Source organism: Notamacropus eugenii, chromosome 5, assembly GCF_028372415.1.
Source record: "Notamacropus eugenii isolate mMacEug1 chromosome 5, mMacEug1.pri_v2, whole genome shotgun sequence".
Taxonomy (NCBI): Eukaryota; Metazoa; Chordata; class Mammalia; order Diprotodontia; family Macropodidae; genus Notamacropus; species Notamacropus eugenii.
In genome coordinates this window covers 125,243,136-125,262,282 of record NC_092876.1, presented here as the reverse complement: position 1 = coordinate 125,262,282, position 19,147 = coordinate 125,243,136, and the positions used below count along the sequence as shown (strand labels likewise).

The 19,147-nt window shown below is 44.3% G+C and overlaps 1 protein-coding gene across 2 annotated transcripts in view; it reads left to right on the top strand.

The window, feature by feature from the left end:
* Positions 1-4,878: 4,878 nt before the first annotated feature.
* The window catches only part of USP35 (ubiquitin specific peptidase 35), an 82,854-nt gene continuing 68,585 nt past the window's right edge, over positions 4,879-19,147 (top strand). For both annotated transcript variants that reach the window (XM_072610733.1, XM_072610732.1), the window contains exon 1: positions 4,879-5,151. The gene's annotated coding sequence lies outside the window, so the exon portion shown is untranslated. The remainder of the gene's footprint in view (positions 5,152-19,147) is intronic.

Here is a 19,147-nt window from a genome sequence, read left to right as displayed (position 1 = left end):
CACAGAGGGAGTTAGCTTCCATTCACCTGGCATGCTCTTTTGTTGTCCATACAATGTCAATGATCTACGAAGGATCCCAGAATAATGAGTAGAACCACTATGGAGGATTTACAGAAGGACCTAGACAAGAGTGACAGAGGATTGGCAGATAAAGAAGGGTTGCTATATGTATCAATGGAGGGAACATCAACATTGATAAGATTTCAAATCCACTAATATATCAAGAGTTTTCATCCAATGCCTCATCATGGCTTGGAAGTGACATTGGTCTTTGAAGGCTATGCCATTGGATTACAAGGTCTGGAATGCCTTATCACATTGAAAAGGCTCTGAGTGGCTCTGGTCTGGGCCAAACTATGTGCAGCTAGGTGACCCAATGGCTACAGCACCAGGCCTGGAGTCAGGAAGACCTGTGCTTAAATCTGATGTCAGTCATGTACTAACTGTGTGACTCTGAGCAAATCACTAAACCCTGTTTGCCTCAGTTTCCTCATGTACAAAATGAGCTGGAGAATGGAAATGGTCAACCACTCCCAGTATCTTTGCCAAGAAAATCTCCAAAAAGGGGTCATGAAGAGTTGAACACTGAAAATGACTATGCAACAAAACTATGCACTTGTCATCAAAAGACTGGGCTAATAAAATGCAGAAAGGGTCACAATTCAGAGACTGGCCACTGGGCAATTTTTTTTTTTGTTCCCAGCCAGATAACTCATAAAGGACTATTTACTAAGAAATGGATGCGCTGCATCCCAACTGTTGGTAGAAAGACCTCCCCACTCTGATGAAATTGTAGATCCCTCCCTGAAATAGTTATTATTATTAATTTTCAGTATTATTATTTTTCTGACTCTAGGCAAACTCCTGCCTGTGAGGGAAATACAACACTACCATATTTCCCCACTGCAGGCAAGGAAGATCTTGAGATCATAATTTAGAGATGGAAAGAACCTTAGAGGTTACCTAGTTCAACTCACTCATTTCACAAATGAGAAAATTGAGGCCCAGAGAGGTTAAGCTACTTGGTCAAGATAACACAGGTGGTAAGTGACAGTGGTGGGATCTGAATCTTGGTCCTCTGACTTTTAAATCCAGCATTCTTAACACTATACTCACTGCCTATCCCCAAGTACAGTAAACATTTGACCTCATTTGGTTAATTGAGTTCAGAGTGGAGGTTACTTAATCCTATGGTCAGATCTTGGCCATGGAATCTTTATACCCATTTTAGAAGCAGGTTGGGTAATTTTTATTAACTATTAAATTAAAATATTAAATCTATAAATTTCCTCCATAAATTAAAGTTTTCCATCTATATTATGGTTAGTGCCACATGGCATTTTCTGCTGCCTACTAAAGAAAGTGTAAACTTCTTATTCTGGTATTCAAGACCCTCAACAACTGGGACCCAAAAGAACATCTCTTCAGTCTTATCTCTACCTATTCCACAGGCTGGACAAGTTACTGAACCATATTCTTATCCTGCTTTCTCTCCTCTCTGTTTTTGTGCATACTGGGGTCTTACAGTGTATCGGAATGGAATGAAGGCAATGGATTCAAAGTCAGAAGATTTGAGTTCAAATCCCACTTGTAATACTTATTACTGAAACCAGACAAGTCACTTTGCCTTCCCTGGGTCTCAGCTCTTTCCCTCTTTGAAGTGGTTGGACTAAAGTCTCTTCTAATTCTGATCCTAGAATAACCTAGAATAGTCTCATACTTAGAGGCTCAACTAGAGGTTATGTCCACCATGAAGCCTACCTGGACAACAGATAGGCCCCACCCTCCCAGGCCAGGATGGGATCTCTCCCTCCTGGTATTTCCCACAGCACATTATCAAGATCTCTCCTTTCCACTTATATCTCCCTCCCTTTAACACAATAATTTGTATACATATTTTTTATCCTTCCTGAAATTATGAGCTCTCTGATAAAAGGACTAATGTTCTATCTGTCTCTGTAGTCAAAGCACCTAGCATATAGTAAATAAGTATTTGTTGAATGACTAAGACCCCAGTTTGCCTTCCTTCCCCCACCCCTGTGACTAGATATGAGTAAGAGAAGCTAGGAACCTTGTGGGATAATATCATATCCTTCTATGGTATGCAATTACCTGGAAAGGAGTCTCACAAGTTTACATAGAGACATGCTCTGAAACTCTCCTCATTCACCCCCCTCTTAATTCCTCTGCAATCTGTCTCTCTCTCTCATACATACATATACATACATACACACACAGACAGACAGACAGACACACACACACACACACAATTCTAGAACTCTGCAGCTGTTCCAACTTTTCTTCCTGTCTGCATAAGAAGGCAGATGGAAAAAATCAGGGCCAACATCCAGCAGCTCTGAGTATGAATTGTCCAGTTCAAACACAAGAAGCATTTTATACATATGGTCTGGCAAGATTCTCCAATTCATCTCCAGTTCATACAAGGCATTATATAGTAAAATAGAATCTCAGAGTTCATATGTTTATAGCTTTAGAATGTACTTTCCTGATGCCCATGAGGCTGGTAATAAAAACACTTGCCCAAGATGTACTAGCTAAAGCTCAGAAAGGTTACGTGATTTGTCCACAGTAACACAGTAAGTGTTGGTGCTAGGTTTTGTACCCAAGTGAGCATGGAAGAGACCTTATTGACAATACAATAAAAGTGCCCGAAGCATGAGTCAACTCCACAACGTCCCTGACAAGCAGCATCCAGACTCTGCTTGACACCTCCTGGGACAAGGGCTCACTATTGAACACAGCCCATTCCATTGTTGGGCAGCCCTTCAAGGGATCATTTCTGTCCACAGGTTCCCCTTGTGCCCATTGTGACTAAGCAGAACAAGCCTATTCCCTCTTCCCCAAGGCAGTCCTTCAAATAATGGAACATAGCTTTCTTGTCTCCTCTAAATCCTTTTTGCTCAATCAACAAGATTCTGTTAAGTGTCTACCATGTGGCAGAAAGCACTGTGCCAGTGCTTTGGGGATAAAAAGACAAAAAATGAAAGTTCCTGTCCTCAAAGAATTTATAGTCTATAGAAAACATACACAGAAAAGTAATTCATATTCATGTATATATGTGTATATTATACACACACACACATACACATACACACACACACACACACACACACACACACACACACACACAACGTAAAAAGTATTAGTCCTGGAGTCAGAGGACCTTGGTTCCAATGTTGCCTCTGGAACTTTTATTACCTGTGTAGACAAGTCATTTAACTTACTGGCTCTCTGTTTCTTAAGCTGTAAAAGGAAGAAGTTGGACATATGGCCTCCAAGATCCCTCCTAGCTGGAGATCTATGAACTAATATCCATAAATACAAAGTTTGTACAAAGCAGTTCCTTTAATGGATCTTCACCTGGCATGATCTCAAGACCCTCCACCACCCTGATCATCTTGAAATTTATCAATAGCCTTCCTAATGAAAGAGTTATCCAGGTGGGTTCTGACCAGGGAAGGGACTATAACTGCCTAGCAATGAACAACATCACCCCACTTTCTATTCTGCTTCCCCTTCTACTCCATTCATTCCTATTCATCTCAAAGTCCCTCCTCTTGTCATATATTGTCTGCCTTGTTTCCTTTATTAATCCCAGCTTTCTTAATACATCCAGTCCTCCAACCCACAATGCCCCAGATTGTAATTTACCTTTCTGCTACCCAACACCACCCAATTCAATCTGTCGCTAATGGGACAAAAACACAGAAAACTTTCTCAGTTTCCATTGGACCTCACTATACTTTTAATCCTTTCCTGCCCAGGCTCTTGGGGGACAGTTGGAATGCTGGAAAGAGCATCAAAATCAGAAGACTTTGTCTGAACCTCAGCTTTGCTACTTAGTACTTGGACAAATCATGAAGTTTTTTGAGCCTCAGTTTCCTCACGCATAAAATGAAGAAAGTGCCTAGTAAGCTGTAACTAAATTGTACAAGCATCTAAGCACCTAGAAATGCCAGCTGTTATGAATGATCCTAATTCTTCATTTTCTCCAACCCCCAGCCTCCATTAACCTGGACCAAGAGTGGGGTATCTTGATCACAACTCGTGAATGAGTGAGCGTGTGACCTGGGGTCAGTCCCGTTGCCACTCTGACTCTCAGTTTCTTCATCTTTCAAACTTATACTCCCTACTTCTTGGGGCCCTGGGGGATAAGTGCTTTGTAAACCGTGAAAAGCTACGGCCAGAACAGCTGTTGTGATCGCAGCCCTCTCCGGGCTCCCTCCTCTTTTCCTAGGATCCTCTGCTGCCCCGTTCCTCCCCTATCCCGCCCTGTCGCCGCCAATTCCCTTCTGTCCTCTGCGATCATGCTCCCTATCCTCAAATCCAGCCCGGTCGCTCCCGGTATCAGCCCCGTCCTAAGGGGCCACCTTCCAGCCCCGGGCCAGGTGGCCAGGTGAGAAAGGTGTCCAGAGCTCCCCTCCCAGCAGAGCCCCAGTCCCAACCCAGGATCCCCCCCGCACCCACCTTCTCCCCCTCGCTCCGAAGAGTCCCCTTCCCGGGCGCTGGAGCACAGAAATGGGAAGTGGGAGGGGGAGGAGTGGGGGAGCCGAGCCCAGCTGGGGGCGGGAGGTGGGGGTGGGGGGAGGTGGCTCGCTATCAGGCGCAGTCCTTCCTGGGATTTGTAGTTCGCGTCCCCTCCTCGGCCCCAGTCCAGCCGCAGCTTTAGAACTCCATCTCCCAGGAAGTCCTGCGGCGATCTCTCTCCACCCCAGAGCACGCTAGCCGGCTGCAGTTAAAGGGGACCAAGCCTGGGCAGGGTCTCGGAGCCACGTCGCCCCTTCCCCCTCCCCCCACCCAGTCCAGCACCAACTCCTCCCCTCTCCTGCGGCGCCCGCCCTCCCTCCCGCAGCATCTCCTCCTCCCTCGGCTCTGCACAGCCCCCGGCTCCTGCGGTCAGTGCTGCCGGCTGCAGCAGTCGCGGTGCCGTGCGCGGTGCATCCACCCGGCGGCTGCGGTGCGGACCGCGGCTGTCTGCTGCCTGACCGTGCGTGTGCGCTGCGGTGCATTCCGGGCGTCGACCCCTCGGCCTCTGGCCCTCCGCACCCCGCGTCCTCCCCCAGCCCTCTCCCGGGCTGCGCACGCCACAGTAATGCTGCGGGCGTCCTTTCCCTCCCCGGGGCTGAAGAGGTAAGTCGCAGAGAGGGGGGAATGGAGGAATTTGGAGTTGGAAGGGACCCTAGGCACCCGCCCTCTCGTTTGACAGATGAGGAAACTGAGGCCCGCCCAGAATCACACAGGTAGGATGCATGATGTCCTCCGGCTCTCCGCTGCCTTTGCACCGCCTCTAGCGAGTGAGGCTGAGCATCTGGGGAGGACCGAGCCTGTGGGGTGAATGGAAGGGTGTGCGTGAGAGCTGCGGAGGTCAGGCATTAGCAGACACCCAACCCCTTCGCTTCTTCTGTGGAGGGAGGAAGGATGCCCTGCGGCTCCCCAGCTGGGAAGTCCTGGTTATAGCAGGTGGAACTGTCACCGGGTTTCCCAGGGTGCGGGCCCCCGGGAAAGGGGTTAGAGAGAAAAAGGAGGGATGCGTGCGTGTGTGTGCGTGTGCGTGCGTGTGTGTGTGTGTGTATGTATGTATGTGAGAGAGAGAGAGAGAGAGAGAGAGAGAGAGAGAGAGAGAGAGAGAGAGAGAGAGAGAGAGAGAGAGAGAGAGAGAAACGGAGACAGAGACAGAGACAGAGACAGAGAGAACTCCTCCAGGTGCAGAGACATCGCACCTAATGAATGGGCAGGGTTGGGCTTGTCGGCTGTGCTGACGCGCTGACAGCCAGGGCCGGGGCCCATGGGCCGGGATTAACAATAGGGCTCTAGGGTTTGACTATCACTTAGAGCAGCGAACCCCGCTTTTACAAATGAGCAACCTAAGGCCTTACAGGGATGAATGACTTGTCCAAGGTCATGCAGCTAGTAAGAGTCAGAGCAGGGTCTCCCGATTCCAAGATCAGGATTTATTCCACTAGGCTAAGATGAGCAGATGAGACAGAAAAGGGCGCAGTAAGAAAATGATTCCTGCTATTAACTACATAACAAAACAGAACCACCTACAAGCCTTAATGCGGGATGATGCAGGGCTGTTTTCCAAGGGCCTGCATCTGATGCTGTCTGCAGGGGATGGGGTTTAGCCTGCTTCAACCAACCCGCAATCAAGCTTAAAGCGTCATTCCTCCCTCCCCCTCCTTCTCCCTCCTCCACCCCCATTATTCTTTTTTTTTTTTTTTTTTTGCCTTTGGTAAGATTTCCCACAATTCTTACCTGACTCCTCCTATATACAGGATTTTAGACCTCAAAGGTACCTTAGAAATCTTAGTCCAGCATCCTCATTTTACAGATTAGAATATTGAGGTCCAGAGATGTTAATTTGCCTGAACCTTAGGCAAATTGTACTAGGACCTAAGGTAACACACAGTTAGTTTGTAGAACCCAGAATTCCTAAATCTAAATCTAATCCTCTTTCAGCCATGTCTGGCTAATTTCGGGAGCCCCCACCCCCCCATTCTTTGTTGAAATAGACAATAGTCTTGAAAAAGCCCCTACTAACAAGATGTAAAGATGTTAAGTGTTGAACTAGAAGATCTCTGTGGGCTCTTCCACGTATAATATTCTGGGGTTCTGACTCCGTAGTAGCTAAAGGAAGCATGAGTCAGAGGTTTAGAGATTGAGGGGATCTTGAGGTCATCTGATCCAATACCATCATTTTACAGGTGAAATCACTTGTCCAAGGTCACATAGATATTAAGTAGCTCACCTGGGAATTAAATCTATTTCTCTTCTAATTCTTCATTGTTTCCCCATCTTCTGTCATGTATCATATTCATATATACATATATATGTTATAGCTTCCTTTGAGACCCCAGTTTCCTCCTCTGTTTAAAAAAAGGGCAGGGCAGGGAAAGGGTTGAATGTGATGCTCTCCAAGATCTCTTCCAGTTCTGGCATTCTGTGACTCTAGAACACAGGTTCTTAACCTTTGTCTCATGAACCCCTTGGGCAGGCAGTCTGATGAAGCCTAGGGACCCCTTTACAGAATCATATTTTTAAATGCACAAAATAAAATACATAGAATTACCAGGGAAACCAATTATATTAAAATGCAGTTTTAAAAAAAAAAAATTTTTTTCCCCTGACCTAGTGTCATGTGAAGTCACAATGGCTAGAACACTGGGCCTGGGGTCAAGATGACCTGAGTTCAAACTTGCCCTCAGATGTTTACTGGCTATGTGACCCTGAGCAGATCACTTAGCCTTTTTTTTGCCTGTTTCCTCCTCTATAAAGTGGGGATAACAATAGCACTTGCCTTACATCGTTGTTGTAAGGATCAAATGAAATGATAATTTTAAAGCACTTAGCACATAACATCTTTATGTTAGATGTTATGTAGGGAGTAGTATGGAGTAGCCCTCCCAAAGTGTGAGGGATAGGTAGCATATCATTTTCTTGGCTGTCATGTAAAATAAGGAATAGACTTGTTCACTTTGATCCAGGGAACAGAACCAGGAGCAACAACTGGAAGATGCAAAGAAGTCATTTTGGGCTTGATGTCAGGAAAATCATCCTAACAACTGGAGCTGTCCCAAAGTGGAATAGTCTAACTTGAGGGGCTATAGAGTTCCCTGATTTGAACATCTTCAAATAGAGGAGTGGATGACCACTTTTAGGTGATGGGGATTCTTTAGGGGGAATGAATTTGACTAGATGGCTGGTGAGATCCCATCCAACTCTGAGATCTCCAATTCTATGATTCTCATACACAAAAACAGATACACCCTTCTCCCTCAGTTTCTGGAAGGATGTCTTCCTGGTAAACTGGAGATGACTTAGGCTTATTGAAGTAGCCATGTTCTAACAGGGAACTGAGGAGTCTGGTAATCAGAGCCCTTCTCAGACAAAGAAGAGTGGCTTATGTCCAGGTTTCTTTGATTTGGAGCAAGGAGGAATTCTCTTACCTAATCCTCCCAGGGGAAGGTCAACAATTCAATTCAGTAGGACATATTAAGCACCTACTATGTGAAGCCAATGTACTAGATGTAGCAGTCTTTCTGGTCCCTGCAGTGATTTTCAAAGGAAAAGCCTCTCCTGAGGCCATTGCTTACCAGGGGTGGGGAACGTACAGCATTAAGGCCACATGTAGCCCTCTAGGTCCTCAAGTGCAACCCTTTGACTGAATCCAAACTTCACAAGTCAAAGGGCTGCACTTGAGGACCTAGAAGGACTCATGTGGCCTCCAGACTGCAGGTTCCCCACCCCTGGCTTAGATCATAGTGTCCACATAGCAAATCTGGGAGCTCCCTCCCCATTGGTGGTCAGTGCTTGACCCTGAATACAGTTTGGGAATTTTCTGTATATTGTATGTGCTTAGTCAATGATCATTGAATAAATGAGGAACTTCGGCCTTAGAAATAAAAAAAAAACAACAACTTACTTTAATCCTTACAGCAACCCTATGAGGTACACAATACCAGTATTAATCCCATTTTGTGGATGATGAGACTGAGACCCAAAGAGATTAAGTAGCTAGTGGTCATGTAGCCAGTAAGTGTTGGAGGTGGAATTTGAACTCAGGTCTTCCTGACTCCCAAGCCCAGCACTGTATCCACTATGCCACACAGCCTCTCCAAGGGCTAACCACAAACCTCATTTTCTTTCACCTTCTGTTGTTCAAAATTCAATTCAGCAAATACTATTAACTGACTGAGAGCCTTATACTGGGTGCTGGGGGAGATACAGAGTGTTGAAGTGGGGAAACAGCTACGGGGTAGTTGAAAGAACACTTGCATTTGAAGTCAGGACAGTTAGGGTTTGAACCTCTCCTCTGCCAAGATGTGACCTTAGATTAGAAAGTCACTTAATGCCTTTGTGGGCCTCCATTTCTTTATCCGTAAAATGATACAAACTATTCATCTCAACAAACATTAGACACCTGCTGTATGTTGGACTGTCTGTCAGTGGAGAAAACATTAAGTGCTTACTGTGTGCCATGTGGTAAGGCATTCTGCTCAAAGCTTTGGATACCAAGACTGCCTGCAGGGAGTCTATTTGGGAGACACACCACGCATACAGTGGACTGTGTAAGGTATTTGACGAGGAAGAGAGGGCTAACAATTGGAGAAATCAGGAGATTTCTGGGAGATGGCTCCTGAGCTTCACGTTGAAGGAGCTGAGGATTCTAAGAGATGAAGGTGAAGAATGAATGCAGTCCACAAAATTGGGGACTGCCTGTTGCAATAGGAGAGATAGAATAGTGATAATTGTGTGTGTGTGTACACATACGTACATATAAACACACACATATACACATAATATATGCATTATATAATAAAGTTTGTATGTAATACACATACATAGCTTTGTTTACAGAGTACTTTCCATATATTCTATAATCTGATGTATGTGGGAACATACATTTATAACTGAAAGGGACCTGAGAATCTGTCTGGGCCAAACACTTCACTTTAGAGATCAGCAAATTGAGGCCTGCGAGGTTAAGTGAATTCTCCAATGTCATACAAGTATTAAGTGGCAGAGCTGGGATTTGAACCTAGACTCCAAATACAACACTCCTTCCACTGTTGGAAATAGCTAATATTCCCAACTGGAATGTAGAATATGCAAATAGTAGTAATATGAAAAAAATATGAAAACACTGATAGGAGCCAGATTATGGGAAGTTATAAATGCCAATTAAAGGACTTTGTGTTTTATGGTAGAGACAACAGATAGCCACAAAAAATTTTTTGGCAGGGATGTGATATAGTTAGATTTGTATCTTAGAAATATTAATTTGGGAGCCATGGGGCAAATTGTATTGGAGTAGGAAGAGATTGGATGCCAGGAAACCAATTAGAAATCTTTTGCCATAGTCCAGGCAAGAAGTAATGAGGGTCTCAACTAAGGTGAGGATATTTGAGTGGAAAGGGTGGGGTTAGATGTAAGCTCTGTTGTTGATTCTGCCTCCATAAGAAGTGACAACTGATCAGAATGGGGAGATGAGATAGTCAAGCTGACTCCAAGGTTGCAAACCTGTGTGACTGAAAGGACAGCGAGGTCACTCCTCCACAGAAATCAGTTCAGTTTTGGAATCTGAGATGCTGAGGAAGCAGCCAGGTGGACATGACCAGCAGGCAGCTGGTACTGTGGAATTGGAATTCAGGGGAGAGATTAAAGCTGCGTGTATATATAAAACATATGTGTGCATACATATATATGTGTGTGTATACATATGTGTACACACACACATAGCTTTGGGAATCAGATTGCAAAGGGTTGAGTCAGTCAGTCAGCGAGCATTTATTAAGCTCCTACAGTATGTCAGATACTATGGTAAGCACTGGACATACAAAAAAAGACAAAAAAACCTCAGCTCTCAGTGGGCTCACAGTGGAATAGGTGAGACAATATGCAAACAACTATATACAAACAAGATAAACAGGATAAATTGGTAGTGGTCTCAGAGGGAAGGCACTACGATTAAAGAGGCCTGGGAAAGATTTCTTCCAGAATGTGAGACTCACTGAGATTTTAAGGAATCTAGAGAAGCCAGGAGGCAGAGATGAAGGAAGGAGAGAGTTCTAGGCATAGGGGACTGAATGAAAACAGTAGGATTTAGGAGACAGAGTGACTGACTGACTGACCTGTGCATGTTAGTGGGCATCAAGCAAAGTACCAGTGGATAAGGAGAGATTGAATCTGAGAAAAAGGGAGAGGGCAGGCTCCCGAAGGGGACAGGATGGAATCAAGAGCACAGAGAGAGGGGCTGGCCTTGGCACAGAGAGGAGCCACCTCTTTCCTAGAGACTAGAGGAAGGGAAGAGAAAATAAGGAGTAACTGGAAGGCTTTTGAGCCATGGATCAGGGGAAAAGAGAGAGGCTACAATGAATAGCCTTGATTTTTTTTTCTGGTAAAATCAGTAAGATCCTTTGCTGAGAAGGAATAGGGAGAGGGGTTGTATGGAAGGCTGAGAGTAAAAGCCTTGGGAATAGAGGCTGTGGGGAGGGTGCTAGTATCAATTCTACCAGGGCAGAAAGAACTAGTCTGCGTCAGTGAAGACCCAGTTGAGGATTAGGTAACGTTAATCTTTGATGGAAGCGGTTGTCATGGTTGTATGGCATTCTCCAGTACTGATCAGCAGCCTGCAAGGAGGAGCAGAGCAGGCGGATGGTAGGGGTACCAGGGATGGGGTGGAGCTCGGCATGCCCAGGGGACAAGGGGACAGGAGATTCAAGGGTGGTTGAACTTGTCAAGGCTGTCTTCCGAGGACAGTGAGGCCAGAGCCAGGGTGGTGGATTAGGAAAACAAAGAAGGGTAGAGGGGACTGAAGGTCATTGGGAGGATAAAGAATAAATTTAGGAAGAATGAGACAGAGGAAAAGGTGGGAGGTCATAATAAGGAATAAGTATTTCAGAGTGCTAGATGTAGGTCTTAGATGATCTCTAAGGATCCTTCTAGTTTTGAATCCTAAGATACTGTCCTGAGCATCTTCTTGGGGGAAGAGATGCAGATTGTATCCAAAAAGCACTGGAATGGTTTGAATATAGGCTATATTCCTTAAATGGGATCTCTTTGAAAGAAAAAAAAAAGGTCATCAGCAAAAATTTACCTTGATTATAGGGTTCACTCAAATTTGATGCAAACCAGGGTTTTTTTTTTTGGGGTGAGGGGAGAGAAGGGTGGGGTGTAGTCTGTAATGAAGGCATTATGGTAGAAATGTAATACAGAACTGAAAATGTTTCTAAAATGTCTGAGTCATGGTGCTGCAGAGCTGAAGGGGCCTTTAAGGCCATCCAGTGTAGCTCATGCCTCTGCAGGAATTCCTCTCACAATATCCCAGTCTCTGCTTGAAGATCTCCAGGGATCATTGATTCAGAATTGAAAGGGGTCTCACAGGACATCCAGACTGACCCTCTCATTTTACAGATGAGGAAACTGAGACCCACAGGGGTTTAAATTCCTTGCCCAAGGTCACACAAGATTTGAACTCTTCCTCTCACTCCAAACACTGTCCTCTTTCTACTTGATCATGCTAATTTTCACTAGAAAGCAGAGCTGAGGTCAAATCCAGCCTCCGATACTTATCAGCTGTATGACTTTGGGCAAATCATTTAACCTTTGTTTACCTTAATTTTCTCATCAGTAAAATAGGGATAGCAATAGCACTCACATCTCAGGGTTGTTGTGAGGATCAAATGAGATAAATAATTGTTAAGTTCTTTGCCAACCTTAAAGTGTTATATAAATGCTAGCTATTGTTATTATTCTATTATTATATATGACATATGATTATTGTATTATTAATATGAATTATCATTAATTGATATTAGTAACAAATGCTTATTATATATTGTATTATTATATAAATTCTAATTTTGCCTCTTTGGAACTTCCCTCTCTTCCTCCTTGTTCTATCCCTCTGGAGCCAAGTACCAAAAGTCTAACTCCTCTTCCAGAGGACAGCCCTTCAAATATTTGACAACAGCTATCATATAAGCCTCCTCAAGTCTTCTCCAGAATAAATATCCCCAGTTCTTTCAACCAGTCTTTCCTACGGTATGAAACAGGAGGCCTTTCACCATCTTGGCTGCCATCCTCCCCAGCTCATCAATGTTTCTCCTAATTGTGGTACCCAGAACTAAGCATCATATTCAGCACCATGGATGGCATGTAACCAGGACAGGCCATTACTTAGGAACTATTTTTTTTTCTTCTGATTGGAACTGAAGACGGAATTATCTTTCCTGGCCACTCTGTCTTATTGCTGACTTGGTCATTAGAGCTCAGTAAATTTCAGCTCTACCTAACAGCCTCTTAAATGCTTAAAGAGAGGCATTATGTCCCCTTTGAATTTTTGCTTTCCTTTCTCCATCAGTCCATTGGCCATCACTGAGTGGTTTTTTCATGACTAATGGTCTTTCAGAGTGTAAGGATCCTAATTCTGGACACTAGTGCTGGAAGAAACCTTAGAGATTATTTACCTAGCCCTCCCATATTAGAGATGAGAAAGCCATGGCCCAGGGAGTGACTTCCCCAAGATCCTAGAGACAAGAATCCTCTGAATTTTAATCTAGTGATTTTTTCTCCTTTACCAAGAAGAATTTGAGATTTCCAGTATGGAAGATGCTTTTGGAGACCAAATCTCTCATATCAGTTTATTTGTGATTGATATCACCTTGGGACTATGGCAGAGCTCTCCCCTTCTTGAAAATGTGAGTGTTGGGAGATAGATTGGCCTGGAATTCAACTTTTCTTTCCCCAAAGGACCTTAGAGACCATCTAGTTCAATCCCCTCCCTCCATTTTACAGATGGGGAAACCTAAAGAGGTAAAGGGACTTGACCAAGGTCTCACAAGTAGGGTAGATTTGAACCAGGACCTAGCCACTCTTTCCAGCATATCAAGCTGCTTCCTTTGTTCCCTCCCCTTAGTCTTCTGTAGTCCCCTTCTCCCAATGAGCCAGTATTCTTTTGCCCCCTCAAAACCTTCCCTCTAGTAGAAAACACCCAAACCTTTTAACTCACTCACACTAAGGTATAAATGATAGATAGCAGTATCCCCAAATTTTATCCCACTTATCTTACCTAGCTGTAGCTAAATTTTAACTAGGTTCCAGATAAAATCAATTCCATTAAGAGACATTTGTTGAAGGTTTACTGTAGGCTGGCTGGGAGGAGACAGAGAGATTAGATAGGACTCAGTTTCTGCCTGCCTGGAACTCGCAGTCTTGATGTGGACCAAATGTCATTTGCAGATAATTATAGTGAGGTACAAAACAAAGTGCCCAGGAGGTGTGCACTGGCTTTGGAGTCAGAGAACTTGGGTTCAAATTCTGCCTTCCCTTTTCTGCCTATGTGACCTGCAGCAAGTTCCCTCACCTTTGTGGGTCTCTTTCTTCTATAAAATGGAGGGTTTGGACTAACATGATCTGTAAGGTCCCTTCCAGCTCCAAATCTAGAATACGAGGGGCAGGTTGTAATGGACCTTAGGGAGTTAGGGAAGGACCTTTGAGCTAATGGATGAAATTTAGGCATCAGCCGTCAAGGGTGGGGTGGAATGAGGGTGTAGAGAGAAGAATGGAAGGGGAGGCTTTCTGGTTCCTCCTCCCAGATTATAACTGTATCAACAAATAATCTGTTATAAAAAATGCAGAGGTTTTTGAGGCCCAGACGTCAAGTATGAGTCAGCAGTGCTTCAGGGAGGCCCCAAATGCTCACGCAATCCTGTGCTGCAGAAAATGAAGCAGATTGGAGAGAGTGAGGGAGCGAATGGTCTCACGGCCCTGGAGCCTGGTCACAGCTCATCTGCAGGATTGGGGCTAGTTCTGCGCAGTGCATTAGGAAGGACTTTGATGATCTGGAGCCCACCTTGAGAGAGGTACCTAGGATTCTGGGAACATCGGGCCAATTTAACCTGATGGAGAGGGAGTTTAACTTCACCTTCAAATATCAGGAGGGCTGTCAAGGGGCTGAAGGATGACATTTGTCATTTTTGACTTGAAAGGGCAGAACTAGGGCGGGGGAGGGAGGAGGAGAGGGAGAGAGAGAGGGAGAAAGGAAGAAGGAGGGAGACAGAGAGACAGAGAAAGAGAGGGGAGGGGAGGAGAGGGGACAAGATGGGAGGGGGAGGAGAGGGAGAAAGAGGGAAAGGAAAGAGAGGGATGGAGAAAGAGAAAGAGAGAGGGAGAGAGACAGAGAGGGAGAGAGAGGGAAGGAAGGAAAGATGGGAAGTGAGAGACAGACAGAGGGAGAGACAGAGAGAAACAGAGAGAGGGAGAGAGACAGAGACAGATAGAGAGAGAGAGGGGAGGGGAGGAGAGGGGGGAGGAGGGAAGGGGGGAGAGAAAGGAAGGAAGGAGAGAGAGGGAGACAAAGAGAGAGACAGAAACAGAGAAAGGGGGGGTGGGAGAGAGAGAGAGAGAGAGAGAGAGAGAGAGAGAGAGAGAGAGAGAGAGAGAGAGAGAGAGAGAGTGAGTATGTGAGTGTGTGTTTTGACCGGGTGGAGGTGAGTGGAGGTGAGGGTTGGGGAAGAGAGTTACAGAGTCAGATTTATGTTTCAGAAGAGGGAAAAAACTTCCTGACAGTCAGAGCCACACCTCAATAGATGGCACTGCCTTGTCATTTTGGATCTTCAGGCAGTGGCAGATTGACAAAATGTCTGGTATGTTGTAGAGGAGATTCCTGTATTGGATGGGAGATTGGATTAAATGACCTCTAAGGTCTCTACCAACTCTGAGAGTCTGCAAGCTTCCTGGTGAAGCTGGGCCTTGGAAGAGGGCCATAAGCAAGGTGAGGGGGAGAAGGGTATTTGGATGCTGAATGGTTAGTGCAAAGAGCAGTGGGCCAGGGAAGGCATGCTTTCCGCGATGCTGTGTTGGGTAGGGGAAAAAGCACTGACCCAGGAAGCAGGCAGTGCATACTTCCTGAATAACGTTGGCTTCACCTCTCTGGTCCTCAGTTATTTCCTCTGTAAAATGGGCATCAGTGTGGGGTGGGAGAATGTGTGTGTGTGTGTGTGTGTGTGTGTGTGTGTGTGTGTGTGCGCGTGCGTGCATATTGACTACATGGTTCCCAAGTTCCCTTCCAGCTCCATGGTCCTGTGAACTGTGCCATTTACTGGGTCTTGGGAACTTTACACCATTTTCCTCCCCACCCCCCATACCATTGTATGCCCAGAGTCCAACTGGGCACTCCAGCCATTCTTCCTACTCTGTGTGATGATGTCCTTGCACCCAGCCTATCTCAACCGGTTCTTCAGCCATGTGTCTGGCTTTGTTCATCTCAGGTAAGATATTGGCAGTGGAGTATGGAGGATACTGAGTTAAAACCTTGGCTCTGCTACCTAATGAATGACCTTTGCGACCTTGGGAAGCTATTTGACTTCTAAGCCTCAGTTTCTTCCTCTAAAATGAAAGGATTAGACTGAATCAACTCTAATATCTCTTCTAGATCTAAATCCTCAAAGCTTAATGTAGGACAATTTGGGGGAGGGAGAGGTCTGTCCTTTACCTCTCCATCATAACTACCTCAAAAGCGGACATGTTGAATTTAAAACTAGGCCCAGGGGTAACATTTCTCCTTTTTAAGAAGAAAAAGACTAACCTCATTGCTGTATGAATATTTATAAATATGTGTTTACATATTTTAATTTATATACATCTGTATATGCATATAGATGTATGTTCGTAGGCATGTAACCTGATAGAGAGGGAGTTTAACTTCACCTTCAAATATCAGGAGGGCTGTCAAGGGGCTGAAGGATTAAGTTAAGTTTATCACATATATACACATATAACCATATGCTAATTACTGATCATAGGATATATAAATATATGTATATGTATGTGTTTCTGTGTATATGTACACATATGCATATGTATATATTTAAGTATATAGGTTATGTTTGCCTATAGATTGTGTGTGTACACATGTATAGGTATGTAGGCATGCTCATGTAGATATGCATACACATGTATACAGTTGTATATATGAGCCATGCATGCTAATTACAGATCATGGGTTTTAAGAGCTGATTTAAGAGCTGAGAAGGAGCTTAAGAGATTACCTTCATTTTATAGAGAAAGAAACCAAGGACAAATTTACTCATTTAAAGCAATTGTTAACTGTCATTGTATGGTTGAAAGCAACCAAAAACCCCAATAATTGTCAGATAATATTATTTGATAATTCAGACTTTTTCAATCATTGAGAAATATTTTGTAAGTGACTGATTTGGCCTTCCCTGGAGGACCAGAACTCGGAAGACAAGGATTCAAAACTGAGCTTTGGGAGCGTGGCTTGGAATTGTATGCCCAAACCTCAGTTTCCTCACTTGTAAATGCCAGTCAGAGAAGCATTGCAGTGTAGTAGAAGGAGCATGGAAGCCAGAAAACCTGGGTTGTCCTGGTTTTCCCTGATTCTACTCCCTGCTGCTTGACCTTGGACAAGGTAGGTGTGTCCTTTGAGCCTCATTTTCCTTACCTCTCCAGGTCCAAGGTCACACAAACAGTAAGAAGATCTAGGAGTCTGGCCCAAGACATGGATAGCATCATCAGTTTAGATCTAGAAAGGGACCTTTATTTTATAGATAAAGAAACTAAGACCTAGAAAAATTAGATGATTTGCCCAAGGTCTCATGGTAGAGTCAGAATTCGAAACCAGGTCCTCTGATCCCAGATCTAGACATCTTTACTCTGTGTTCCTCTAACTCCAAACACAGGGCATTTTCTACCATAATACCAAGTTGTTAATGAGGGAAGTCCTTTGGAAACTGTTGCACATCATAGAAATGTAATCTATTATTATCTAAATGAAGAGTTGGATCTGATGATCTCTAAGGTTCCTTTCATCTCTGACATCCTGTCATTCTATGGATTAGTCTGAATTAAGTTTTGTGGTTTGGAAGGGCTACAGGACCTCAGGTGAGTCATTTCATTTCTTTGGACCTCGCTTGCTCCTTTGGTCAAACAAGGGGATTGACTTAGTGGTCTCTAAAGCCTTTTCCATATGTAACATTTTACCAAGCCCCAGAGGGGAAGATTATATCAACCAAGGTATTGCTTGGATGAAGTAAAGTGTTAGGGTAATAGGCCTTCCTCCTGCAGAGATTGGAGAGAAAACCAAAGGAAAGAACCTGGGGCTCATCTAATTCAACCCTTACCTGAAGTAAAAAGGTCTTTGCACACAGGAAGGGCTGAGAAAAAGCAGGGAAAACATGTGACCCCAGAGATGATGGCTAATCAGTTCTCAGCAACCAGGATTGCTTATTGATCTCCATCTCCTTCCCCAGCCCACATCCACCAAAGTTATTCTGGATACCGGCCCAGAAAATATTTTATGTATAATACATAATTGGTGTAGAAGAGCAGCCAGTTCTTGTGGCCAATGGAGGAGATTGGCTATGAGAATCATAGAGCTGGATGGCCAGGGGAATAAGAAAGAACTCAAATCTACCTAGTCTATTCTTTATTGTACAAGGGGAAATTGAGTCTCAGAGAGGGTAAGGAGAGGGTCTGAGATGAAAGGTCATAGAGGCAGTGAAGTTAGAACCCAGGTCTCCTCACTCTCAGTCTGCTGTTTTGTTTTTTTCCCCTCATTTTCCATAAATGGGACAAATTATGAGAGAAAGGGGTCTCAGGAATTCAGAATCATAGGGGTTTAGAGTTGAAAGGGATGTCAGAAGCCTTCAAGTCCAACCCACACTGGCACGAAAATCTCTTCTACAGCTGAGTGTGAGCTAGAGCCAGTGGACTCCTTGTTAAATATTCAGTGTGAGCATTTACACACTCAGAAATGCGCAAATGCTATGAATCAGGGCTTGATTTATTGTTTTTGTTTTGTTGACTGTCTGGACTTAAGCAGATGGTGGAGGAAATGCTAAGAATGCAGGTTAAATTGAAGAGTGTGCCATGCTTTTTTTTTTTTTTGAGAGCCTGTTGTTAAATTTTTACCACTGCATCTCTACCTACAGCATACATACAAAAGGCCATCTAGACTTTTTTTGAAGGCTTCTAGTGGGTCAGCTAGGTGGTACAGTAGATAGAATGTCTGGCTGGGAGTCAGGAAGGCCTATGTTCAAATTCAGCCTCATACACTTACTGGCTGTGTGACCCAGTGCAAGTTACTTAACCCTATTTGCCTCAGTTTCCTCATTTGTAAAATGAATTGGAGAAGGAAATGGCAAACCACTATCTTTGCCAAGAAAACTCCAGGAGAAGTCACAGAGTCAGATATGACTGAATAACAACAGCAGCAGATAAAGCTCCAACACAGAAAATTATAACTTAAAGTATTACATGATAAGTGCATTAAAAATGTGCAGAGTATTTGTGAGTTCTGAGGGGGAATTACCAACCTGTTTTCTTCATAACTTTCATAGTCATTTTCTTACTATGCAGGGGTGGGAAACCTATAGCCTTGAGGCCACATGTGGCCCTCTAGGTCCTCAAATGTGGGTCCCTTGATCAAAGTGCCTCGAGGACACAGATTCCCCACCCCTGCATAGTATATCCTGTGCTCAGATTTAGTACAAGGCAAAGTTAGGGGGAAAAGTAGGCCCTGTGCTTGCAGCAATACAGTAGCTCTTTCTTTGAGAGGCAGGTGGTTCAACATATTTACTGGACTGCTTAGTAATACCTCACT